This window comes from Chiloscyllium punctatum, chromosome 39, assembly GCF_047496795.1.
Source record: "Chiloscyllium punctatum isolate Juve2018m chromosome 39, sChiPun1.3, whole genome shotgun sequence".
Lineage (NCBI taxonomy): Eukaryota > Metazoa > Chordata > Chondrichthyes > Orectolobiformes > Hemiscylliidae > Chiloscyllium > Chiloscyllium punctatum.
This window is the reverse complement of record NC_092777.1, coordinates 47183884-47208438: the sequence shown is the minus strand read 5'-3', so window position 1 is coordinate 47208438 and position 24555 is coordinate 47183884. Positions and strand designations below refer to the sequence as shown.

The 24555-nt window shown below is 40.1% G+C and overlaps 1 protein-coding gene across 6 annotated transcripts in view; it reads right to left on the bottom strand.

Annotated features, from left to right (window-relative positions):
• The window catches only part of LOC140464028 (archaemetzincin-2), a 32053-nt gene extending 25667 nt beyond the window's left edge, over window positions 1–6386 (bottom strand). Inside the window, exon 1 of one of the 6 annotated variants that reach the window (XM_072558647.1) lies at window positions 5460–6386. The gene's annotated coding sequence lies outside the window, so the exon portion shown is untranslated. The other 5 variants (XM_072558649.1, XM_072558645.1, XM_072558648.1 and 2 more) reach the window with 5 other exon arrangements.
• Window positions 6387–24555: the final 18169 nt, after the last annotated feature.

Here is a 24555-nt window from a genome sequence, read left to right as displayed (position 1 = left end):
ATAGGTTTAGGGTGAGAGGGGAAAGATATAAAAGAGACCTAAGAGGCAACTTTTTCACTCAGAGGGTGGTATGCGTATGGAATGAGCTGCCAGAAGAAGTGGTGGAGGCTAGTAGACTTGCAACATTTAAAAGGCATCTGGATGGGTATAAGAATAGGAAAGATTTGAAGGGATATGGGCCGGGTGCTGGCAGGTGGGACGAGATTGGGTAGGAATATCGCCAGCTGGACATTTTGGACTGAAAGGTCTGTTTCTGTGCTGTATATCTCTATGACTTATGGTAGGATCACCAACACGAAACGTTAACTCTGATTTCTCTTCACAGACCTTCCGGACTTTTCCAGCAACTTCTGTTTTTGTTTATTTATGGCAGTGCCATCAGCCATCTAACAGTCTTTCCACCTTTCTTTCTTTCCTGATGATAGTCCTTAAAAAACTACCACTTTGCCCACCTGTCTTATGTGGACTGCTGTGTAGAACTCTTGGGATATTTTATTATATTAAATGAATGACATACTGCAAAAATCCCAGCTGTTGGTAATACTAATCAAGTTAGATCCCAAAATGAAAACTGGTTTGGTAAATTATAAGCTTTTTTTTTAAACAATTGGTTATCATAGTAATTTGTTGGTTGGCTCAGTAGGCTGGACAGCTGGATTTTTTTGCAGAGCTCAATATCTTCACCAGTTAAGATTACCATAGAGGATTCTTCTTTTCAATTTCTCTCTTCGCTTAAGGTAATGGTGACCCTAAGGTTCAACCACCACTACCAGTCATCTCTCTCTCTCATTACAGCTCTATGATCCTTTGGGACTAGGGCAACTTTACCTCATTTTACGTTCGTCACTGAAGTACTCACATGAGGCTGCAGATGCTCTTCAACAATACAAAGTAAGTTATTACACAAGGAATAAAACAAAACAGCCATGAAGACAGTTAATAAGATCTTAACACAAATATCAAAACAAAGTTTCAATGTATGACCCAACATTATTGGTACAGGTACTCAATTTCACAGAAATTTCACTCCAATCTCAGCTCTAAGTTTTTACTCAATTGACTCTTCTGGTTTCTATGGCTTGGATTGTACAGACAATTTGAGACTTGTTTTGAGCTTGTTGGCATGAACTTTTCACAATTTTGATGGCCAAAACTTTCTCAGTTCCAACAACTTGAAAATTCTATCCAAACTCACCAGCTTTGAAGCTCCACAAAACTGATCCCTGACCCAAAACCTGATTGTCCTGTTCAGATAAACTTTTCTCCCTTCCGAACTGAACTCATCCTTTCTGAAATAAGACTTGAAATTTCCATTCTGAAGAGAAGGCTTTCTGATCTGTTGTAAGCTCAGCAATATCAACACTCCATCCATTAATATGTGGACAAAGTCATCAAGGCACATGGCATACTTGCTTTCATTGGTTGGGGCACAGACTATCAAAATTGGAAAGTCATGTTGCAGCTGTACAGAACTTTAGTTAGGCCACATGTGGAATATTGTGTACAGTTCTGGTCAGCACACTAGAAGAAGGATGTGAATGTTTTGGAAAGGGTACATAAATAGTTTACAGGGATGTTGCCTGGTTAGGGGAGTATTAGTTATATGAAGAGACTGTACAAACTTAATTTGTTTTCACTTGAATGAAAAAGGATGAGGGGACGACCTGACAAAAGCTTACAAATTTAAGAGAGGCATGGATAGTCAGGTCTTTTTCCAGGGTAGAAATGCTAATTATTACGGTACATAAGTTTAAAGCAAAAGGGACTAAGTCTAAAGGAGATGTGAGAGTTAAGCTTTTTATTTACACAGGTGTTAAGTGCCTACATGAGAGCCCATAAATGGATCAACAGAACAAATACCATAATGCTCGACCTCGAGGGATAGCCACGATGACAACCACGACGTTCAGTGCCTAGAATGTGCTGCCAGAGGAGGTGGTGGAGGCGGATACAATGGCAACATTTAAGAGATACCTTAATAGATTTATGAATACGCAGGGAAAAGAGGGATAAGGACTACAGAGAGGCTAAAGGTTTTTAGTTTAGAAATGCATCATTTGTCAGCACAGTCTTGGTGGGACAAAGGGCTTGTACCTGTGCTATATTGTTCTTTGTTCCATTTGCCTTTTTTTTCAGATTAGATTCCATACAATGTGGAAAGAGGCCCTTTGGTTCAACCAATCCACACCGACCCTCCGAAGAGTATCCCACCCAGATCAATTTCCCTCTGACTTATGCACCTAGCACTATACGCAATTTAGCATGGCCAATTCACCTGACCTGCACAACTTTGGATTGTGGGAGGAAACCAAAGCACCCGCAGGAAACCCACGGAGACACGGGGAGAATGTGCAAACTCTACACAGGCAGTTGCCAGAGGCTGGAATCGAACCTGGGTCCCTGGCACTGTGAGGAAGCAGTGTTAACCACTGAGCCACCGTGCCACCCTAAGTAGCAGAACCTTATCAAAAGCCTTTTGGAAATTGAAATACATCATATGCAATGGTTTCCCTTGATCTATTTTGCACTTTACCTTGTCAAAGAATTTGAATATATTTTCCTTATGAAGCCATGCTGACTCTGTTTAATTATAGTATCTGCATTTCTATATGCTCTGCTATTGCATCCTTTATGTTAGACTTGTTAACATTCCCAAAGACAGGTTTTAAGTTATTTGGCCTACGTTACTTGATTTTTGGCACTCCCCATTTTGAATAAGAGTGATACACTGGCAGTTTGCCAATCTTCTGGGACAATTCCAGAATCTCAGGTTTCTTCGAAGATTGCTACCAGTGCATCTATTACCTGTGTAGCTACTTCCTGTAATACTCTCAGATGCAACCCATCTTGTCCAATGTATGTAATAGCCTTTGGGCCCATTAGTTTCCTCGTACTTTTTCTTCTAGGGATAGTTATTTATTTCCTCTCCCCCTTTTGCCCCTTAATTATTTCCTTTTTTTTGGAATAGTATTTGTGTTTGTCATGAAGACTGACAAAAAACGATTTATTCAACTTATCTGCCTTTTCCCAATTCCCATTATTTTCTCAGCCCCATTCTCTAATAAGTTCACTTTGGTCTCTTCTTTTTTAAGATATTTAAAGAAGCTCTTAGTGCCCTTTTTGATATTATTTACTATGATTCTATAATATATGCAAATTTATTTTTATCTTCATTATTTTCTGGCCATCACTTTTTAGCTTTTAAAACTTTCCAAATCCTTTGGCTGATCACTAATCTTTTCATATTGTATGTTTCTTCCTTTCAATTTTAAGTGTGGTCAGTTTATTCCTTCTTCTTCTTCTTCACTGGGAAGTAACATTATTGTTAGTTGTGATTTTTTTTTCCTCCTTTCATCTGCCATTATTAATCAACCATCTTTTTGACAAACTCTTTTCCCAGTACACACCAGCCAATTGTGCCAACAATTCCTTGTGATTACCCTAATTTGAATTCAGCACAGTTGTTTCCAGCTCAAATTGTTCAATATCAATCTGAATGCTAAATTCTACCATTCTACCATAGTCGCTGTTTCCTAAGGGATATTTTATTGAAGTCATTTATTGCGCATGCTTCAATGCACAATACTACATCCTAGCCTGATCCCCGGTTAGATCCACAACATATCGCTGTAAGTATTCCAAATGAATTCTAACCAAGCTGCAAAGCCACTCTTGAAGGTCCACAAACACTGACTGATCACGGTGTGGACACTGATTCCTGATTCCAGAAGTTGCTGCCACTTGCAAAACTCAAGAGGAATGCACAACAGCAGGAAAAAATAGAGGGAATGTAGATTCTAAATGTCTCAAATATATTATTCTCAGTTCCTCCGTCAAAAGAGTTTGATCAAGAATGCTGCAAATACTTTGGGAACTAAATAGGTCTTTTCCAGCACTGTTAGTAACACACAAAATTATTGTACTGAGGAAGAGGGCTTGACTGAAGACGACCAGCATTTCTGTATGTTATTTACTGCATCTGTTGCTCTCAATGCAGTCTCCTCTACATTGGGTTGACAGCACGCCTACTTGCAGGGTGCTTCAGAGAACATCTCAGGGACACCTGCACCAACCAAACCCAATGCCCCTTGGCCGAACACTTCAACACTCTCTCCCACTCTGCCAAGCACATGCAGGTCATGGGCCTCCTCCATCACCACACCCTAACCACTCAACAGCTGAAGGAAGAACATCTCATCTTCCGCCTTGGGACCCCCTAACCACATGACATCAATGTGGACTTCACCAATTTGCTCATTTCCCCTCCCCCGACCTTATCCCAATTCCAACCTTCCAACTCAGCACCACCTCATGCCTTGTCCATCTTTATTCAGATCTATCTGCTCCACCCTCCTCTCTGATCGATCACCACTACCCCACCTCCATCTACCTATCACACTCTCAGCTACTTTCCCCCCAGCCCCGTTCCATTTAGCTCTCCACCCCCGAGGCTCACAGCCTCATTCCTAATGAAGGTCTCTTGCACCAAACATCGATTCTCCTGCACTTCGGATGCTGCCTGAGCTGCTGTGCTTTTCCAACACCCCACTCTAAACGGTATTACTGCAAACTGTTTCCTCTCTCCACAGATTCTGCCTGATCTGAAAAACTGCAAAATTTTGTTTGCGCACTGTGCTGTTATTAAGGTTGCACATGTTTATTCAGAAGTAGCAGAAAATATCACATCATAGAAGTGATGATAACCCAAGTTCTATGATTCCTTCAGAGTTAAGATTAAAGTCTTAATAACTGCTTACATACAATATAAAACATAAAATGAAAGTGATGATAAGCACCGTTTTCCACCTAAAACCATTCTTATTTTCGGATGGCCTACTTTACAAACAGACAGGCTTTAGCAAGTCAGTTAGTGATCACCAGTCTTTAACTTTTTTTTAGCAAAACCTAATTTTTAAACCCTCGCACAACGGCACTTCAACTGACCTATATAACCGAATTGCCCACCAAACTGGAATTAAATTCCCTACAGTATGTAACGGATCCTCTGAAGAGTAACCCACCCCTCTCTAATGCACCTAGCACTATGGGCAATACACATTTTTGGATCTGTGGGAGGAAACCCACGCAGACACGGGGAGAACGTGCAAGCTCCACACAGACAGTCACCCGAAGCGGGAATCGAACCCGGGTCCTTGATGAGGCAGTAGTGCTAACCACTGCGCCGCCCCACGACCAATTAATAACGCCTCCTTTGCACGGGTTTGGGGGAAGAGGGTGATAACTTTGTTTCGGCTTGCATTGACACTAACCGGGCCCGACACTCCCAACACAGCGCCAACACTCAGAGTAGCGTTCACCTCTTGAGGCGCTGGACCAGCCTCAGTCATGATCCGTGCGCGCGCAGCCCCGAGAGGCGGGGCTGGGATTCTGGGAAGGAGCGAGGGGGCCGAGGGGCGTGGCCCTAAAACCGTTAGCGTTGCGGCTCGAGCGTTACCAACCGTCAGTTTCATCAACGTCGGAGCGTCCAAGATGGCGAACTGAGGATGTGCGTAATGGGATTTGTGGTTTACAATCAATCCAACTGTTCAATCTCGATTTTCAATTGCTTTTTCAAAACCGTTTTCGCTTTCAACTGGGGCGGGAGAATCCGGAGTCTTAAAGCCTAAGTAACAGATTGACATTCATTGTTGCTGCGGTGAAAAACAATGCCATACAATATGTAACAAAGAACTGAGGATGGTGGAAATGTGAAACAGAAACCGTGGTAGCATCTGTGAAGAGGAAGTACAGATAATGTTTCGAGTATAGTGACCTTTCAGAACGGACAATTATAATTTGGTAACGAGTTAAAGTAGGCGGAGGCATTCTGATGAAGTGTCATTGGACTTGAGGCGTTAACTTTGTTTCTCTCTCCACAGATGCTGAGTTTCTCCAGGAGTTTTTGTTGTATGAGGCGGTCATCTCAAGGTCGGCTAGATTATCCGTCTGTGCCCTTCCTGGAGCCAATCAACTATAAACGAATGTTGCTTGGATTATTCAAACAAAATAATATCCAACATACTACCCAATATTGAGCGCAAATAAATCAGTGCTACAAAGGCTCGGGTTGTTTTCCTTCGAGCAGAGAAGCCAGAGGGTAGCTCAACAAAAACGTTTCCCCTTAGTAGAGAGGTCTTTAACCAAAAGGTACAGTTTTAAAGCAAGAGGTTTAGGGGAGATTTGAAGATTTTTTTTAACCCTGAGGGTTGTGGGTGTCTAGAACTCACTGCCAAAAAAGGTCGTGCAAGTGAAAACCATCAAGATCTTTTTTTAAGAACTACACCAGTGCATGCAAGGCTATGGGGCTAAATGCTGGAAAATGGGATTAGAATAGATGGATGATGATGTGACCAGTGTAGACAGGATATGCTGAAGATTCTGGATTAGTGATGCTGGAAGAGCACAGCAATTCAGGCAGCATCCAAGTAGCTTCGAAATCGACATTTCGGGCCGTTCATCAGGATATGCTGAAGAGTCTCCTTCCGTGCTGTTAAAAAAACAGTCTGATTCTGCAACATTCTTTACTAGGAATTTGCTGCAGAGCATGGTTAAAGCACAGGAGGCGGCCATATGGTCTGGCATGTCTGTGTTGGCTGTCTGGAGCAATTCACCTGGTGTTGCTCCCCTGCCTTTTCAGAAATTAATATAACTTACTTTTGAAAACTTCAATCAAACCTTATTCCTCCATACTCGAGCAGCATCTTACACATCTAACCATTCACTACGTGAAAAGAACTTCTCTTTTCTTTTGTTACTTAGCTTCAATATTGTGCCCTTTGATTCTCAATTCTTCGAAAAATGAGAACATTTTTCCTCTGCACTCTGTTCAGATCTCAAATTTTCTCTCAATAGAATGGTCCCAGTTTTGGAAATCTTTCTCTGTAACTGAACTTCCTCGTCCTTAGAAACATTCTTGTGAAATTTTTTTGCACCCCCTCCGATATCTTCATCTGTGGTGCTCAGAACTGCTGCAATACTCCAGTTGAGGCAGAACTAGATTTACAGGTTTTACATGTTTAACCTAATATCTTGCTTTTGTACTTCTGGCCCTGCTTTACTAACCACGCTCTCAACCTGTTCAGCCACCTCCAATGATTTACGTATAGACACCCAGATCCTTACAACCTAAGACATAGGTGCAAAAATAAGCCATTTGGCATATCAAGTCTGCTCTGCCTTTCAGTGGAATTATGGTTGATCTCATAATCCTCAACTCTGCTTTTCCTGCTTTATTCCTTTTACCTTTAATTCTTTTACTGGCTAAAAATCTATCTCTGCCTTGAATATACTTAATGGCCTAGCCTTGACAGCCCTCTACAGGAAAGAATTCCACAGATGGACTACACAGAAAAAAATCCTTTTGTTTGCCTTAAATGGGCATCCCTTACTCTGAGATTATACCCTCTAGTCATAGACCCTCCCACAAAGGGAAACAACTCTTTGCATCTACCTTGTCAAGCTCTCTAAGAATATTATGTTTCAACAAGGGGTCTCATTCTTCTGAATTCCAATGAATACAGACTGAACCTACTCCATCTTACATAAGAAAATTCCTCTGTAACTGGAATTAATCTAGTGAATCTTCCCTGCTCTGCTTCCAAAGTTAATATATCTTTCCTTAGAAAAACTGTTCACAGCATTCCAGATGTACTCTGACTAGTGCCTTTCATACTTGTAGCAAGGGGTTCTTATTTTTTTTAACTAGACTCCCCACTATGAATTCTTCTTTGTGACTACCTTTGTCAATTTCAATTTAGAGAAAATGAGGACTGCAGATGCTGGAGATCAGAGTTGAGAGCGTGGTGCTGGAAAAGCACAGATGGTCAGACAGCACCTGAGAAGCAAGAGAATTGACGTTTTGGGCATAAGATACAAATCTTCTCAAAACTCGATAAGATTCCTGATGTAGGGCTTATGCCCAAAACGTCGATTCTCCCGCTTCTTGGATTCACACTCTCGATTCAATTTCAATTTATCAAACTACACAAAGATTAAAGTCACCCATGAATAACATGCTGTCTTCTTTACATGCCCTCATTATCTCCTGATTTATCATCTGCTCTACAGAACTGCTACCATTTTCTTTTCCTTCCTCTGACCCTATTTGCTACTTTTTTAAGCTTGTACACTCTATACCTTCCTGTCCTACTCTGGGTATCTTTATCAAAATAATTGCCCTACAATGCCATCATATCCTTCTGCTTTGTAAGCCTCAAGCTCCCTCTTGAACCCTCTAATTAGTTTGGAGCTCTCTCTCTGCAGCCCTTGTTATTTGATTCGCCAGAACTGGTCCTAGTATAGTTCAGGTGAAGTTTATCCCACTGGAACTGCTCTTTTCGATCCCAGGATTGGTGCCAGTCCCCATAAACTGAAAGCTCCTTCTCCCAGACCAATCTTTAAGCCAGGCATTTAACTCCTTAACTTTATTTACTCTGTGCTAGTTTGTCTATGGCTAATGTGGTAATCCTGAGAATATTGCCTGTTCTAGATTCAGGAAGTTCTGCTTTTTAGTTTAGCTCCTAAATGTTCAGATTCTTTCAACAGAGCCTCCTTGCTAATCCTGTCAACGTCATTAAGTACCAAAATGGACAACAACTACTGGATCCCTCCCCACTCCAAGTTCCTCTCCAGCCCTTGTATGATCCAAAGCTGGACAGGTGAACCGAATCAGTCTCTGTATTCGCAACACAGTAAAATTAAAGTATTCAAAAACCCTCAAAATTTATCCCAAATGGTTCCCAACAAGACATTTTTTGAATAACCACTCGCAGATTTGGTGAATAATTTATTCTCAACACCAAATTTTAGTTTAATCAAATGACTTAGTAGTTTATTAACAACACAGTAACTTTAACAGGGCAAAATTAAACAACAAAGTAGGGAAGTTCACTGTGCCCTCATGAGCACTCTTTAAGAGGTCAACATGCCCAAATTTTTTTAACCTCTACTTCAGTGTAAATTAACCATTAATTTATCTAATTCAGGATCTGCATTTTTGTGCTGTAATTAGGGATATCATACGACACCTTCCACCTGGATTATCTCATCCCTCAGGAAGGTTTCAACTGTCCTTTCATTTCTTTGTAGTGTCACATCAACGTTATTGCTGGATTTTGTTTAACAATCGTTCTGGTTACATGTAGGAACAATACCAGGAACCTGTCCCTGTAATTGTCCTGTTTCTTGAACTATCTTTGGATATTCTATAATTAAGGGTGAAGCTATTACTTTTAGTCCTATTAAGTTGTTACCCACACCCTCAATCAGTAATAACTTTATTCAGCCAATTTCCTGTTAACAAATCACATTCCAAATGTACTTTTATAAAATGGAACTGGAATATACTTTCCACCAATCCCATTTATTAATATCTTAGCTCCCATTGAACTCTCTGGAGGGAAAACCAAGTATTATTCTCGTAAAAGTGTTGTGTTGCAACTGTACGTCTCAGTAAAGTTATATGTTCAGGTACTTCACCTGAAGAGAGAGGACTCTCCTTTGGACAAAATTCCTGCATACCGCTCATCTGCCTTACACATTTCTTTATAAATGACAAAATTCACCTTTGGCCATTTTGTAATAGAGCTACAACCTGGTCAATGGTATTATCTTTTTATGTTCCCTTCTTTGACTCATTTTCACAAACTTCTATAAGTCCCATGGGTTTACGTCGCAACTTCCAACATTCCAAATGGCCTGACTTATTGCAAAAAATATATTTAAATCTTCAAAATTTGCCAACACCCTCAGCACTTGATCTTAATATTAATTAATTAATCTGAGTAGGAATTCTTGGGATATTTCCTACTGTATATTCACTACTATTCTTTTCAAACATCTCAGGGTGATGGAAAAAAGCTTTATGGATTAGTTCACAATCAATAGTCAGTCTAGCTATTTGATTTGCCATTGCTACCCGTTGTTCTTCTATATAAGTTCCAATTACAGAAGATATGGAAGGTTTAAATTCTTCAAAAATAATAATTTATCTGAGAGCATTGTAAGAACATCTCAGCTTTTAACATTCTTATCTACCTATCAAAATGCTTTTGTTTATGTGTTTATATTTTTCAAACTCAGTATAAATTTGTCCAGGCTGTTTCTGTGAATTCCAATACCTTTGCATGTATAGTTCCAAGACCAATTCATATGCATTTGGATTAGCTCTTTTCAAATCATCATAACCTTGAGAATGTTCTTCCAACGGAGATGCATAAATCTCTTGTGCTTTACCAGTTAATTTGCTTTGCATGAGCAATGTCCAGTCTATCTTTGGCCGCCTTATTTTGGTTACTATCTTCTCAAATCACATGAAAAATGGTACCACATCCTTCTCTGCAGATTTGAGCAAAGCCTGCACTGCTTTGAACATTTGACTGAACTGTGAATTATGATCAGAAACTTTGTCTTCCAGTCTCTTCCAAACCTCTGGTTTAACTCGGCAAAAGTTGCATAATTTTTAATTTAAATTAATTTTTTCTTTCTCGTTCCTCTTAATTCCAGGGATGCATATGTATATATATGCATCCTTTTGAAGTTCTACACTGCCTCCCTATGTCTTTTTTAGATTAGATTAGATTCCTTACAGTGTGAAAACAGGCCCTTCGGCCCAACCAGTCCACACCAACGCTCTGAAGAGTAACCCACCCAGACCCATTTCTCTCTGACTAATGCACCTAGCACTATGGGCAATTTAGCACATCCAATTCACCTGACCTGCACATCTTTGGACTGTGGGAGGAAACCGGAGCACCTGGAGAAACAGGGAGAATGTGCAAACTCCACACAGTCACCCCAGGCTGGAATCGAACCCGGGACCCTGTTGCTGTGAGGCTAACCACTGAGCCACCGTGCCACCCTACAATACTTTCAAAATATTGCACACACTCAAATTTTAAAACTGACCTAAGATCACACTCAGTAGATATCAGAATACCAATCCTGGTGTTACAATCTTTATTGTAAACCTTCTAGTCTGAAACCCTATGTCGGAAGAATAGCACCTAATTTTCTGCTTGGGAACGCTACAGCTTTCTGGACTCAACCTTGAGTTCAACAATTTTAGGGCTTGAGACACCTTCTCTCACCCCAACCCCCACACACCAGGCCTTGTTAATATATGGTCTGCTATTACACACATTACATTGTTAGCCACTAATAGTCACCATTAGCAGCCATTCATTCGGTTGATTGTTATCTACTCTTTTGTCTGTCCAACTGTTTTCCCTGTCTTTGGGCTCGACCTCCACCTATTGTTTCTTCCTTACCCCCTTCTCCCATTCTATCTTCTGCATAGAAAACAACTTTTTTCTTGTTACATCAGTTCTGAAGGGTTACTGGACCTGAAAAGTTAATGTGGTGCTGGAAAAATACAGCAGGCCAGGCAGCATCCGAGGAGCAGCAGAATCGACGTTTTGGGCATAAGCCCTTCTTCCTGAAATTTTCCAGTAATTTCTGTTTTCATTTCTGATTTACATTCTTTTGGTTTTTTTTCACTATCCTTTGCCTCCTGGTACTCGGCCAATTTCATATCCATGTTTCAACTGTCCCTTTTAGTCCATAGACTCAAACTTTGCTCCAGTGCGTCAAAAAAATGTAAGGAAGTTAATTAAAGATATGAAAATAAAACAAAAAAAACTGTGAGTGTTTTACATCTAAAATAAACATGAACAGAATTGCTGGAGAAGCTCAGTGGGTCTGGTAGAACTCCTAAAGACAGGTCACTAATGCACAAAATGTTAACTCTGTCTTCTTTTAACACATGCCACAAGACCTGCTGAGTTTCTCCAGCAATTTGTGTTTCAGTTAGAAACATGATTTGCCTTTACAAATCTATGCTGGCTTTCCTTACTTAATCTGCATTTTCCCAAATGACTATTCATTTGTCCTAAGTTATCAATACTAAAAACTTCCCCATCACCAAGATGCTGTGTAGTTGTTGGGCTTACTTTCTCCTGAACAAGGATGTAACATTTGCAATTTCCAGTCCTCTGGCACTTTATGGCCACTGCTTCCAGAATTACCATTCTCACATCCTTCTGTATAGAGTCATAGAGATGTACAGCATGGAACTAGACTCTTTGGTCCAACCCATCCATGCCGACCAAATATCCCTACCCAACCTAGTCCTACCTGCCAGCACCCGGCCCATATCCCTTTAAACCCTTCCTATTCATATACCCATCCAGATGCCTTTTAAATGTTGCAATTATACCAGCCTCCACCACTTCCTCTGGCAACTCATTCTATACATGTACCACCCTCTGTGTGAAAAAGTTGCCCTGGAGGTCTCTTTTATATCTTTCCCCTCTCACCCTAAACCTGTGCCCTCTAGTTCTGGACTCACCGACCCCAGGGAAAAGATTTGGTCTATTTATCCTATCCATGCCCCTCATGATTTTGTAAACATCTTTGAATGCATTTCTTCCAGTCTTAATGGATAATCAAACATTAACATTACTGGGCTTTGTGGAATCATGATTATGCTGCAGCTATAACATCTTACTTCTGCATGAACATAACCTCTATAGAGAGATGGTTGACCACACTTCTTTCCCAATGAACCAGGGGCAGTTTAAAATAAGAGGTCTTACTTTTAAAATGGAAAAAGGAGAATTTTTTTCCCAAAAGTTTATTAGGTTTGTGGAATTCTCCCTAAGAAAACAGTGGATGTTAGGTCATTGAATCTATTCAGATGGAGTTAGATAGATTTTTGATAGACAAGGAAACCCAAGATTTATGCAGTTTGTTGGGGGAATGCAAATGGGGCATTGGATTTGAGACCATAACCATATTCACCACGATCTTATTGAATGGTGAAGCAGGCTCAAAGGGCCAAATTGATAAGTCCATTAGAGAAAAACCAACTCTTTCTCAATTTTAAAATTTCCAAATGTTTGAAATATTTCCTCTTTCACCTTTAGCTAGGCAGCTTCTCTTCCTAGTAAAATCAAAAACAAGGTATTCATTAAATACCTGATCCATGCCACTTGCCTCCACATGTAAATCCCCTTTTTGGTCTCTCATTGTCCTCACTCCTCCTTTCACTAACTTTTTAATGTTCATGTGTCTATCAAGACTTTTATGTTAGCTGCCATTTGTTCCCCTTATTTCCCCTCTGTTCCCCTCCCTTATTTACTTTTTCAAATCCACTCTAAACCTTGCATATTAGGCCTTGTTCTCAAATCACCTGACATCTGTTATAAGCACATTTTTGTCTGAACTTTAGGTTTGTTTTTGCCACCCTTTGCTTTCAAATACACTTTGTACTTAATCATAGGACTTAGTCATTTGGGCCTTCGAGCCTGGTCCACCATTCATAATGGATCTGGTTATGGTCCTCAATCCAAATCCCCATTTGCACCCCTCCACCCCACAAAACCTCAATTTCCCACCTATCAAAAAATCCGACTAACTCAGCCTTGAATAACTTCAATGACCCAGCCTCCACTGTTTTCTCAGGGAAATTTCCTCAGACTGACCAAAATTCTGTGAAGAATTCCCCTTCCTTCAATATAAAAATAAATACGCCTTATTTTTAAAAAGTGTTTCCCCTAATTCATTGGGAAAGGAGTGTTGCCAAACATATGAAAACAGGTTAAAGGAAAAGTAAAATGTAGCTCTAGCACAATCCTGATTCCATTTAGTCCTGTTGGCAAAAAAAAATTTCAGTTTATCACTTAGCTATAAAATAGTTTTCACAGCGGATATTAGAAACTTTGGATTTTCAGACCTAACATTGTGTACCATAACATGATGCTGGATAACCAGATCGTCTGCTTGTTGAACCAATTTAATTTTGAGGAACGTGGCCAAAACCATTGGTATTGAACTTGCCTTCTGCAGGCCATTAGATAGAACAGTATTACTGGATAGTCTTGTAGAAGAGAGACCTAGGGGTTCAGGTACATATTTCTTTGAAATTTTCATCACGGATAGACAGGGTGGTTAAGAAGGCATTTACAATGCTTGCCTTCATTGCTCAGACCTTTGAGTATAAGAGTTGAAATGTCATGTTGAGGTTGTACAGGACAATGGTGAAACCTCTTCTGGGAGTACTATATCCAGTTCTGGTTGCTCTATTATCAGAATTGGAGAGGATTCAGAAAAGATTTACCAGGACATTGTTGGGAATGGAGGATTTGTGATTTTTAAATAGATTGGAAACACTAGGACTTTTTTCACTGGAGCTTAGGAGGTTATTGTGGTTTATAAAATCATGACAGGCATAGATAAGGTGAATGACAAGTCTTTTCTCTTGGGTTGGAGGGGGGACCAGTTCAAAATGAGGGGGCATATTTTTAAGGTGAAAGGAGGAAGATGCAGAAAGGACCTGGGTGCTATATTTTTAGACAGAGTAGTTTGTGTGCAGAATGAACTGCCAGAAAAAGTGATAGAAGCAGGTACATTTTACATTTAAAAGAATAAGTTCATGAATAGGAAAGGTTTGGAAGAATATGGGTCAAGCGCGGACAGTTGGGACCACTTCAGTTCAGCGTGGGCAGGTTGGACCAAAGGTTCTGTTTCCATGCTGTATGACTAACACAAATGCTGAGCTGAGGAATAGATACAACACCAAATGGAAGTGGTACCTGAGACAATGTAGAGTAATACTAGGTTCTGAGAGGAAATGGTGCATTCAAAACCGGAAGTTGCAGCAGAATTCATTCTGTGACAGTTGATGGAAGGTCTGGATACAAATCTTCTGTCAATTGAGCCTTAGTCCTTTTTCTGATGCAGGAGTAGGTGATTTTACCAAGAGAGTTTCATTCCTCATTGTCAGCCATTCCACCTCCCTGCACAATGAGGCGACTCCTAGTTGTATCGTTTGTGGTTTCCTGCGAAACTAACATTAAGGAGTGGTAAGGTTCTGCACAGAGGGGTAACAGCTGTCAATGTGATCATTTGTATTTCAATGAAGATCTCCAGGATGGGTCCCGTAAGTTGGTATATGATTGCATCTTCTACTGCCCCTCTGTCCCTGTATCATTCAGGACACCTCTCCAGGTTGTCTATAGAGATAATTTTAAAAGACTGCTTGCCACATGAGCAGATTAGTGTATATTTTAACCATTATTTCATTAATAACACTATCTACGAATAGCCTTTTCCCACTTAAGCTGCAAAGCAGGTCCCTTTTCCAACTTCCTGTCTTGAACCCATTCCGTTATCAATGGGTAGTTATGTTTTTTAATCAGTTGTTACTGCATATTTGAGTCTCTGATTCTCTGTTCAATTTTAGGAATTTCAACAATCCTTTTTCAAATCCAATTACTGCTGTTGGATTGAGGAATCAAAGTATAGAGACAATAAAAGAACTATAGGTAAATGATGGATGCATATCAATGCCATACATAAAATAATAGTGATTCCTCAAGACAGATATGGACATATTAGTTTCCAATATCTGCAACTCCCAAATGTATTACAGCTCTCATCTTCTTTGCACGATTCTGCATTGACATCGTTACCGCTTAACATAAAGATTTGTGGGGGTTTGCGTCTGAATAAATAAATTGCCAACGTTTATTTTAGCTTTAAACATTACATCAGCCAAAGTTGTTATCATTCATATGCCGTCAGATGGTTTCAGTATTTCCTCTTGAGACCATCTGAGACTCTGCAATGTGGTTTAGAGCGAGGAAGTTGCTAGGAAATATTGACAAATCAGACTTGCTTTGACATAATTACTTACCTCCTTTTGACAATGGTTATGTGGGTCAAGTGCTACATTAACCAGAATCTATAATTATCTTGACGTAAATAAGATCAGCTATGATATACAATTAACCTTGTAATTATAAAATGTCCATAACTCTTTCATTGACCTAATAACTGGTTAACCTTTGTAACAAATAAAAAAATTTAAAAGAACTTTTTTGATTGTTACCTCTACGTTGTGGCACTGTGAGAAGGCATCCCTGCTCTCGGTTCAAATCTCATTCCAGGTGCATTCATAACATGATCAAACAAATTGATTATTAACCTGTAAATTCTTCCACTACATCTCATGACAGACAGTAGAGTAGGCGTCCTTTGGTCAACCTATGCAGAAGGCAATGGTGAACTACATGGTACTCTGCCAGACTTAATCAAGCATGATCGCCAAAACCCTTTTAAGGCATGATACCTAAAAAGAGTGTTTTAAAAAAATCACATAACACCAGATCATAGTCCAACAGATTTATTTGGAAGTACAAGCTTTTGGAACGCTGCTCCCTCGTCAGATAGTTAGTGGAGTAGGATCATAGGACACAGAATTTATAGCAAAAGATGGTAGTGTCGTACACTGATGCAATATATTGAACAAACCTAGATTGCTGTTAAGTCTTTCATCTTTTAGAATGAGTTGCAGGTTTCCATTCATTAATATGTAAATCCCAGAACTTCTTTCAAGTCACATTCCCAAGGTTCCCTATCAGGGCAACCAGTGCCAGATGTGTCAGTGTCGATATTGATACTACTATTACACATGGGCTCACTACTCACCATGTATGCAGCAGGTACTCAAGTGACTCAAGTCTATCTGATACGCTGCAGGCAAGGATGCCCAGAGGCATGGAACATTGGCAAGAACATGCAGATGCTATGACAATGGATGAATAGACACCATGCGACAATCACCAGACAGGGATGTTCTCTCGCAGTCAGGAACACTTCTGCAGTCAGAGACATTCGGCCTCAGGTCTCCAAGTGACCATCCTCCATGGCAGACTGCGGGATACACACCAATGCAGAGTGGCCAAGCAGAGGCTGATAGCCAAGTTCGGTACCCATGAGGATATCCTTAACTGGGACCTTGGGTTCATTTCCCAATACAGGTGACCCCACTACACTATACACTCACACCCTTACATACTCACGCAGATAGTCTCTCATACACACACCCTCTCACACGCATATACTCTCATAGGCATATACTTGATCACACTCTCTCTCTCCCTCATGTGTGCGGGTGAATTTGCATTTGCGGAATTATATTTGCAGATACATGCTATTTTGTTCAAAAAATACAATCTGTAGGCAATCAATATTTTTTATAATCTATGTAATGTTTTATAAAATCCTACTTTGGAAATAGAACCAGCCTGATTCGATTTGAATATATACAGACTCTAACCTCACACCTTTAATGCATTGTCTGAGCTGTCACCTTTTTTTTAATAAAACCGTAAGTTATCTTGGGAAGGTGACTTGAGAGAAGTTCTGGGATTTACTTATTAATGAATTGAAACCTACAGCCTATTCTAAAAGATGAAAGACTTAACAGCACTCTTAGGTTTGTTCAATATATTGCATCAGTGTATGACACAATGATCTTTATGTATAAGTTGTGTCCTATGATCCTACTCCACTAGGTACCTGACGAAGGAGCAACACTCTGAAAGTTTGTACTTCCAAATAAACCTGTTGGACTATAACCTGGCGTTGTGAGATTTTTAACTTTGTCCACCCCAGTCCAACAACAGCATCTTCACATCATAAAGAGAGAAGATGGTGTGATGATTTGTGGCTATGTAAGAGTCTGTATCAACATCATTGGTGTCTATTAATATATTCTATACAAATTGATGCAATTACTTACACTAATGCTTGCTTCCTTGAACAAACAGAATGCTCAGTGCTAGAGAATGAGATCATAATTAGGCTTTTTGGCATCTAGAAACAACTCTTCCATTCACTCTCACAATTGTGATGTCACTGTCATTTTCTTTGCTTTATCCCCAGATATCCCTTGATAGATTTACTATCTAGAAGTGTAATCAGTCATTGTCTTGAATATACCCAACAAGAGAGCTTCCACAGCCCTATGGGGTAGAGAATTCCATAGATCTTTTTCTGAGTTTAAAAAAAAACCTCATGTCAGTCCTAATTGCTTACCTCTTACTTTGAAATGTATCTCAGAAGACGTTCTAAATTCCCCAAGGGGAAATAGTCTTCCTTCACGGCAAAACATCATGGGCTAAAGGACCTGTTCCTGTGCTGTCCTGTTCTATTTTCTAAGTAGGAGAAAGTGAGGACTGCAGATGCTGGAGATCAGAGCTGGAAAAGCGCAGCAGGTCAGGCAGCATCCCAGGAGCAGGAGAATCGACATTTCGGGCATAAGCTCTTCTTCAGGAATGAGGAAGGTGTGCCAAGCAGGCTAAAATAAAAGGTAGGGAGGAGGGACTTTGGGGAGGGGCATTGGGAATGAGATAGGTGGAAGGACGTTAAGGTGAGGGTGATAGGCTGGAGAGGGGGTGGGCGCGGAGAGGTCAGGAAGAAGATTGCAGGTCAAGAAGGTGGTGCTGAGTCCGAGGGTTGGGACTGAGATGGGGGGGGGGGGGGGGGGGAAGAGGGGAAATGAGAAAGCTGGAGAAATCTGCATTCATCCCTTGTGGTTGGAGGGTTCCTAGGTGGAAGATGAGGCGCTCTTCCTCCAGACGTCGTGTTGCCAAGGTCTGGCGATGGAGGAGGCCAAGGACCTGCATGTCCTTGGTGGAGTGGGAGGGGGAGTTAAAGTGTTCAGCCACAGGGCGGTTGGGTTGGTTAGTGCGGGTGTCCCAGAGGTGTTCTCTGAAACGTTCTGCAAGTAGGCGGCCTGTCTCCCCAATGTATAGGAGGCCACATCGGGTGCAGCGGATGCAGTAAATGATGTGTGTGGAGGTGCAGGTGAATTTGTGGCAGATATGGAAGGATCCCTTGGGGCCTTGGAGGGAAGTGAGGGGGGAGGTGTGGGTGTGCAAGTTTTGCATTTCTTGCGGTTGCAGGGGAAGGTGCTGGAAGTGGATGTTGGGTTGGTGGGGACTATGGACCTGACGAGGGAGTCACGGAGGGAGTGATCTTTCCAGAACGCTGATAGGGGAGGGGAGGGAAATATATCCTTGGTGGTGGGGTCTGTTAGGAGGTGGCGGAAATGACGAAGGATGATACAATGTATCTGAAGGTTGGTGGGGTGATAGGTGAGGACCAGTGGGGTTCTGTCCTGGTGGCGATTGGAGGGGCGGGGTTCAAGGGTGGAGGAGCGGGAAGTGGAGGAGATGCGGTGGAGAGCATCGTCAACCACGTCTGAGTGGAAATTGCGGTCTTTGAAGAAGGAGGCCATCTGGGTTGTTCGGTATTGGAATTGGTCCTCCTGGGAGCAGATGCGGCGGAGGCAAAGGAATTGGGAATATGGGATGGCATTTTTACAGGGGGCAAGGTGGGAGGAGGTGTAATCTAGGTAGCTGTGGGAGTCGGTCGGTTTATAGTAAATGTCCGTGTTGAGTCAGTTGCCCGAGATAGAAATGGAGAGGTCTAGGAAGGGGACGGAGGAGTCTGAGATGGTCCAGGTAAATTTGAGGTCAGGGTGGAAGGTGTTAGTAAAGTGGATGAACTGTTCAACCTCCTTGTGGGAGCACAAGATAGTGCCGATACAGTCATCGATGTAGCGGAGGAAAAAGTGGGGGGGGTGGTGCCAGTGTAACTGCTCCCTACCTTTTATCTTAGCTTGCTTGGCACATCCTCCTCATTCCAGAAGAAGGGCTTATGCCCAAAATGTCGATTCTCCTGCTCCTGGGATGCTGCCTGAGCTGCTGCGCTTTTCCAGCGACACATTCTTCAGCTCTATTTTCTAAGTACTATGTCGAATCTTGTTAAGAATTTTGCAAGCTTAAGTGAGAACATCCAAAAATTTTCTAAACTCTAGAGATTATAGGCCCAGTTTTCTCCATCTTTCTTTGAGGACAATCTTGCCATCCCAGAGATCTACCTGGTGAACCTTTGTGGTACTCCTTCACCAGTCTCACCAAGGTTCTCTACATTTGAAGCCAGACCTCCATAGTCCAGTATTCAAATCCTCTTGCAATATAGCCCAACATACAAGTTATCTTCCAGGCTGCATGCCCTTTGGACATCAACATTTCCCATTTTCTCACGAAAAAAAAATATCCTGAATTTGTTGCCAAATGAATCAAATTGCCATAGTTGTACCATAGGGCTGCTTTCTCATTACAGACGATTGGTGGTGATTCGACCAGAGGGCCACCACATCTCAGGCAAAGGAAAAGGTTAAGAATCCTTCATGGCAACCTCTGCCAGTATGAGAATTGAACTCACACTGTTGGCATCACACTCCTTTGCAAACCAACTGTCCAGCCAGCTGAGGTGTCCTGTGTGGGTCTTTTCTGAAAGCCTTTGGAAAATCCAAAACATTGCATCCATTGGTATCCCCTTATCTATCCTGCTGGTTACATCCTCTCAAATTCCCAACTGACTTATCTCATATGATTTCTCTTTCATTAATTGTCCACTTATGACATTGTTTATAATAGAATTATTTCCTATTACTGATGTCAAGCGAACAGGTTTGTAGTTCCCCGTTTTCTCTCTCATTTCTTCTATAAGTGATGAATACCATTTGTGAAATAACTGCACAGAGGCTGGTAATCCGTCACACATTCACCCTTTGTTTACTTATGTTTTGTGCCCAGTCATCTTGGAGTCAGTCCCCTGAACTCAGGAGGCTCGAAATCCTTCGCTAATATTGTTTTTACTTTCTTTCCTGAATTGAGGAGATTCCCAAATCTCCTGGTTTTCTTTTGTTTCCTCTACACTACTGCCATACTGCAGTAGCATTTATATTATTCCCTGTTAATATTAGTTAGCCAGGCTTCCTAACTGGACCCAATTAACAACTCCAATAAAAGGAACTCCTAGTCAATAAGGTCTACTTGGTTCTAATCACTACAATTTGCAGCAACCACTCCAGAATCTATATATAGAGTTTTAGAAAATGAACATTAAAGCAGTCATTATAGCATTTCTTATTGTCAGATCCAGAGCATTTATCAACTAGCAATCCCAATAAATACTGTCATACTAATTTTTAACTAATACAAACATTTTTCAGTATGTTTTTGCTAGTGTCTTGGCTCTTATTGTATTCCCGGGAGCTTTCTTCTATCTTCATGTCAAAGCCCAGCACATATTTAGTGAGGTTTTCTGTCATTTCCTGATCTCTCTTTCTAAATTCATCCACATGTGCCTTTACCACTTTTTCTTTTCATATCCCTATAGAAGCTATTGATGTCTGCTTTTATATTTCTCACCAGCTTACTTTTCTATTTTGTTTTCTCATTCTTTATCAATTTCTTGGCCTTTCTATGCTGAATTCTAGGCATGTTCCCAACCCCCAGATTTATTACTTTTTAGAACAATTTTATAAGCCTCTTTCTTTGATCTAATAAGCTTTAACTTCTCATGAGCCATGGTTGAATACTGTCTACCTGGGCTTCTGTATCTCAAAGGAATGTAAATTTGATGGAAACCATGTATGATTTCTTTAAACGCTCGCTAGTCTACAGCCATGCCTTTTTAATATAGTTTCCTAAACTATCAGTCAATTTGCCCATTATACCTTTGTAAGTTGCTTTGTTTAGTTTTAAGATCCTAGTTTCAGAGTGAACTATATCACTTTCAAACTTAATACAAGATTCTATCATGTTTACTCTTGAGGTTCCTTTACAATGAGACTTTAATGACCCTTTATTATTGCACCATATTGGATCTAAAACAATGCATCGAGCACAGCAACAGTGCTAATTGTGTTTAGCCAGTCTATATGTGGATTGAAATCCCCAATAATTACTGTATTGCCCTTGTTACACAGACCTCATTTTCTAACTCTCATTGTGCTCTATATTGGTTTTTCTGTGGAACATGTCACTTATCACTTTTCTAAACTCCAATGGAACCAAGCCAGCCTGTCCAAACACTTCATAAAAGACATTCCAGGTAATAGTATGGTAAACTTCATCTGGACTTCCACCAGTATATTTACACTCCTCCTTAAGTAGGGTGACCAAAATCATATACAGTATTTGAGATGTGATCTCACTAGTTTCCTGTATAACTGAAGCATAACATCTTTACTTTTGTGTTCCGTTCATCCTGCAATTCCATTAGCCTTCTTGATTATGTGCTGTACCTGGATACTACCTTCCTATGTCTCATGTCAGAAAGCCTAAATTTCTCTGTGCTCCTTTTAAGTAATACTTTTTTTAATGCTTCCTGCCAAAGGCAAAAACTTCACATTTTCTAATATTACAATGCATCAGCCAAATTTTTGCCTACTCAGTCAACTATCTCTGAAACTTCGTTATGCCTTCTTTACAACACTTTCCTGCCTACCTTGGTGTTGTCTATGAATTTAGTTACCATGCCATTGCTCTCATCTAAGTCATTGATGTAAATTCTAAAATGTTAAGGCCCTTGTTGGACTCCAATCATCACATCTGCAAATCAGACAAGGAACAATTTTGCATGATTTGTTTTCTGCCAGCCAATCTTCTGTCCATGCTAATATTACCCCCCACACCATGAGCTTTTAATTTTCTGCAATAAGATTTAATATGACACTTCTTCAAATATTTTCTGGAAAGTAAAACACATCTACCCTTTATTCAAAGCACATAATTGACAATCCTTGATGTGATAAATTGGTTAAACATGATCTGACATTTACGATACCATGCTGACTCTTCCCAATTACCTTGAGTTTTTCTAAGTATGCTATAAATTTTCAACAATTGATGTATGTCGCGGAGAACCTGTGGGATCAAACTAACTGGCTTAGAGTTTCTTGTTTTCTGACATCCTCCTTTCTCCAATATTTGTTACTTTCCAGATCGATAAAACCCCTCCTGAATTTAGGGCATCTTGGAATATTAACACCAATTCATTTATTATCTTATTAGGAACCTTTTTTTTTAAGGCCACCGTATGAAGTCTATTTGAACTGGTCAGTGACAGCTACAGCAGTTTGCTTACTACCACTTTCCACACAATTATAATTTTGCTAATTTTCTCTCTGCTTTCCATTTGTCGATTCACAACTATTACTCAAATGATTTTATGTCCTTTACAGTGAATAAAGAATCTATTAACTTCACCTGCCATTTCTTTATTATCTATTAATTCCTCACACTCTCTATAGAGAACCAACACAATTTTAGTCTTTCCCTTTTCAGATATAGTGTTAAGTAGTAGAAACCCTTACTCTCCATTTTTACATTATTTGCTAGATTCTTGATTTCTTCTTCCTAATTAACATCGTAGTCATTCTCTGCCATTATTTATGTTATGATTAATCATCTCACCTACCACTCAACTTTGCACAATTATATGCATTTCCTTCCATAGTTCACCTCAGATAAAGAGTCCTCCTCGGAACATCTCCTTAAATGTTTGCCACTTCTTGTATTGATCGATGCCTAATCCTTGTATGCTGATTCAGCTAAGATTTCATTCTCACACAGGTGACCTTGCTTGTGTTTAAAATACCAGTCATGGATCCCATTTTCTCACTTTAAAACAGAATATAAAATACATAACGTGGTTGCTGCTACCTGGGAGTGTCTTAATTCTGATGTAACTGATTAATGCTGTTACATTGCACAATACCAAGTCTAATATGACCTGCTGTCTGGTCAGTTCCAAAACAGTGCTTTAAGAAACACTCAAACATTCTATAAACTCCTATATTGGCTATGGCTAGAAATTTGGTTTTTCCAGTTAATATGTACATGAAAGTCACCTATAATTATTGCCACTTTATGCAAGCACAAAATATTTCTTATACACTTTGTCCCCACATTGTGGTTACTGTAAAGAGGTTACTTTAGACCACTCCTACTCGTGACTTATTTCCTCTGCTATTCCTCTTCTCAACTTAACCTGATTTTACATTCTGACATCCTGAACCAGTCATCTCTAACTATTGCCTAATACCATAGTTGATTAAGTGTTCCCCTCTATCTTTTACCAAGCTTTTTATTTTACTTCATGCTGTACAATATATCAGTTTGACATGTCTCTCCTGTCAATGGGTCCAAACATAAAGACCAAATGAATTTGTATCTCACTAAAACCAGCATTAATCATGCAAAAAAAAGTACTAAAATGTTTTGTGGACTGAGGGAAAAAAATCTTGGGTTGCAAAATAAAGGTTCCTGCAGCATGACAAACGTGCTTTCAATGTTTCCTATTGAGATCCTATATTTTAATAGAAAAAAATGTTCAGGCATTTCATATGTGAACAGAGAACATCTATAATAAATAATATTGCATAATAGAATATTACATGCTGGGCAAACAATTCAATTTTATGCTATTGCAAGGAAATTGGCCACAGTTTTGCACATGTTCTCTCTGGGGAGGGCATGATGTTGAAGACTTTGCTTGTGAATACTTGGCAGGAGAATCTCTCATATTGATTGCACTCATTCTATTCAAGGATCATTTACACATTTTATAGTTTGTTTACAGCTGCAGATTTTGTCATGAAAGTAATCAATAAAAGAGCAATTAATCACTTTTTAGTATGTGGAGGCTGATGGAATATTATATACATATTCTTCCCAGTACAAAAAATGTTTGGATTCTTATTACAGCTTGCAGTTTCTTTCCTTCTTGGCTCTCATATACGAGCGTTTATAGGAGTGTACTTGTCAATAGAAGTCAACATTTCTCCATTGGCTTGGTGAACAATCTCTCTCGAATGCAAGATAGATAGACTATGAAAGGGGAGTAGAATTA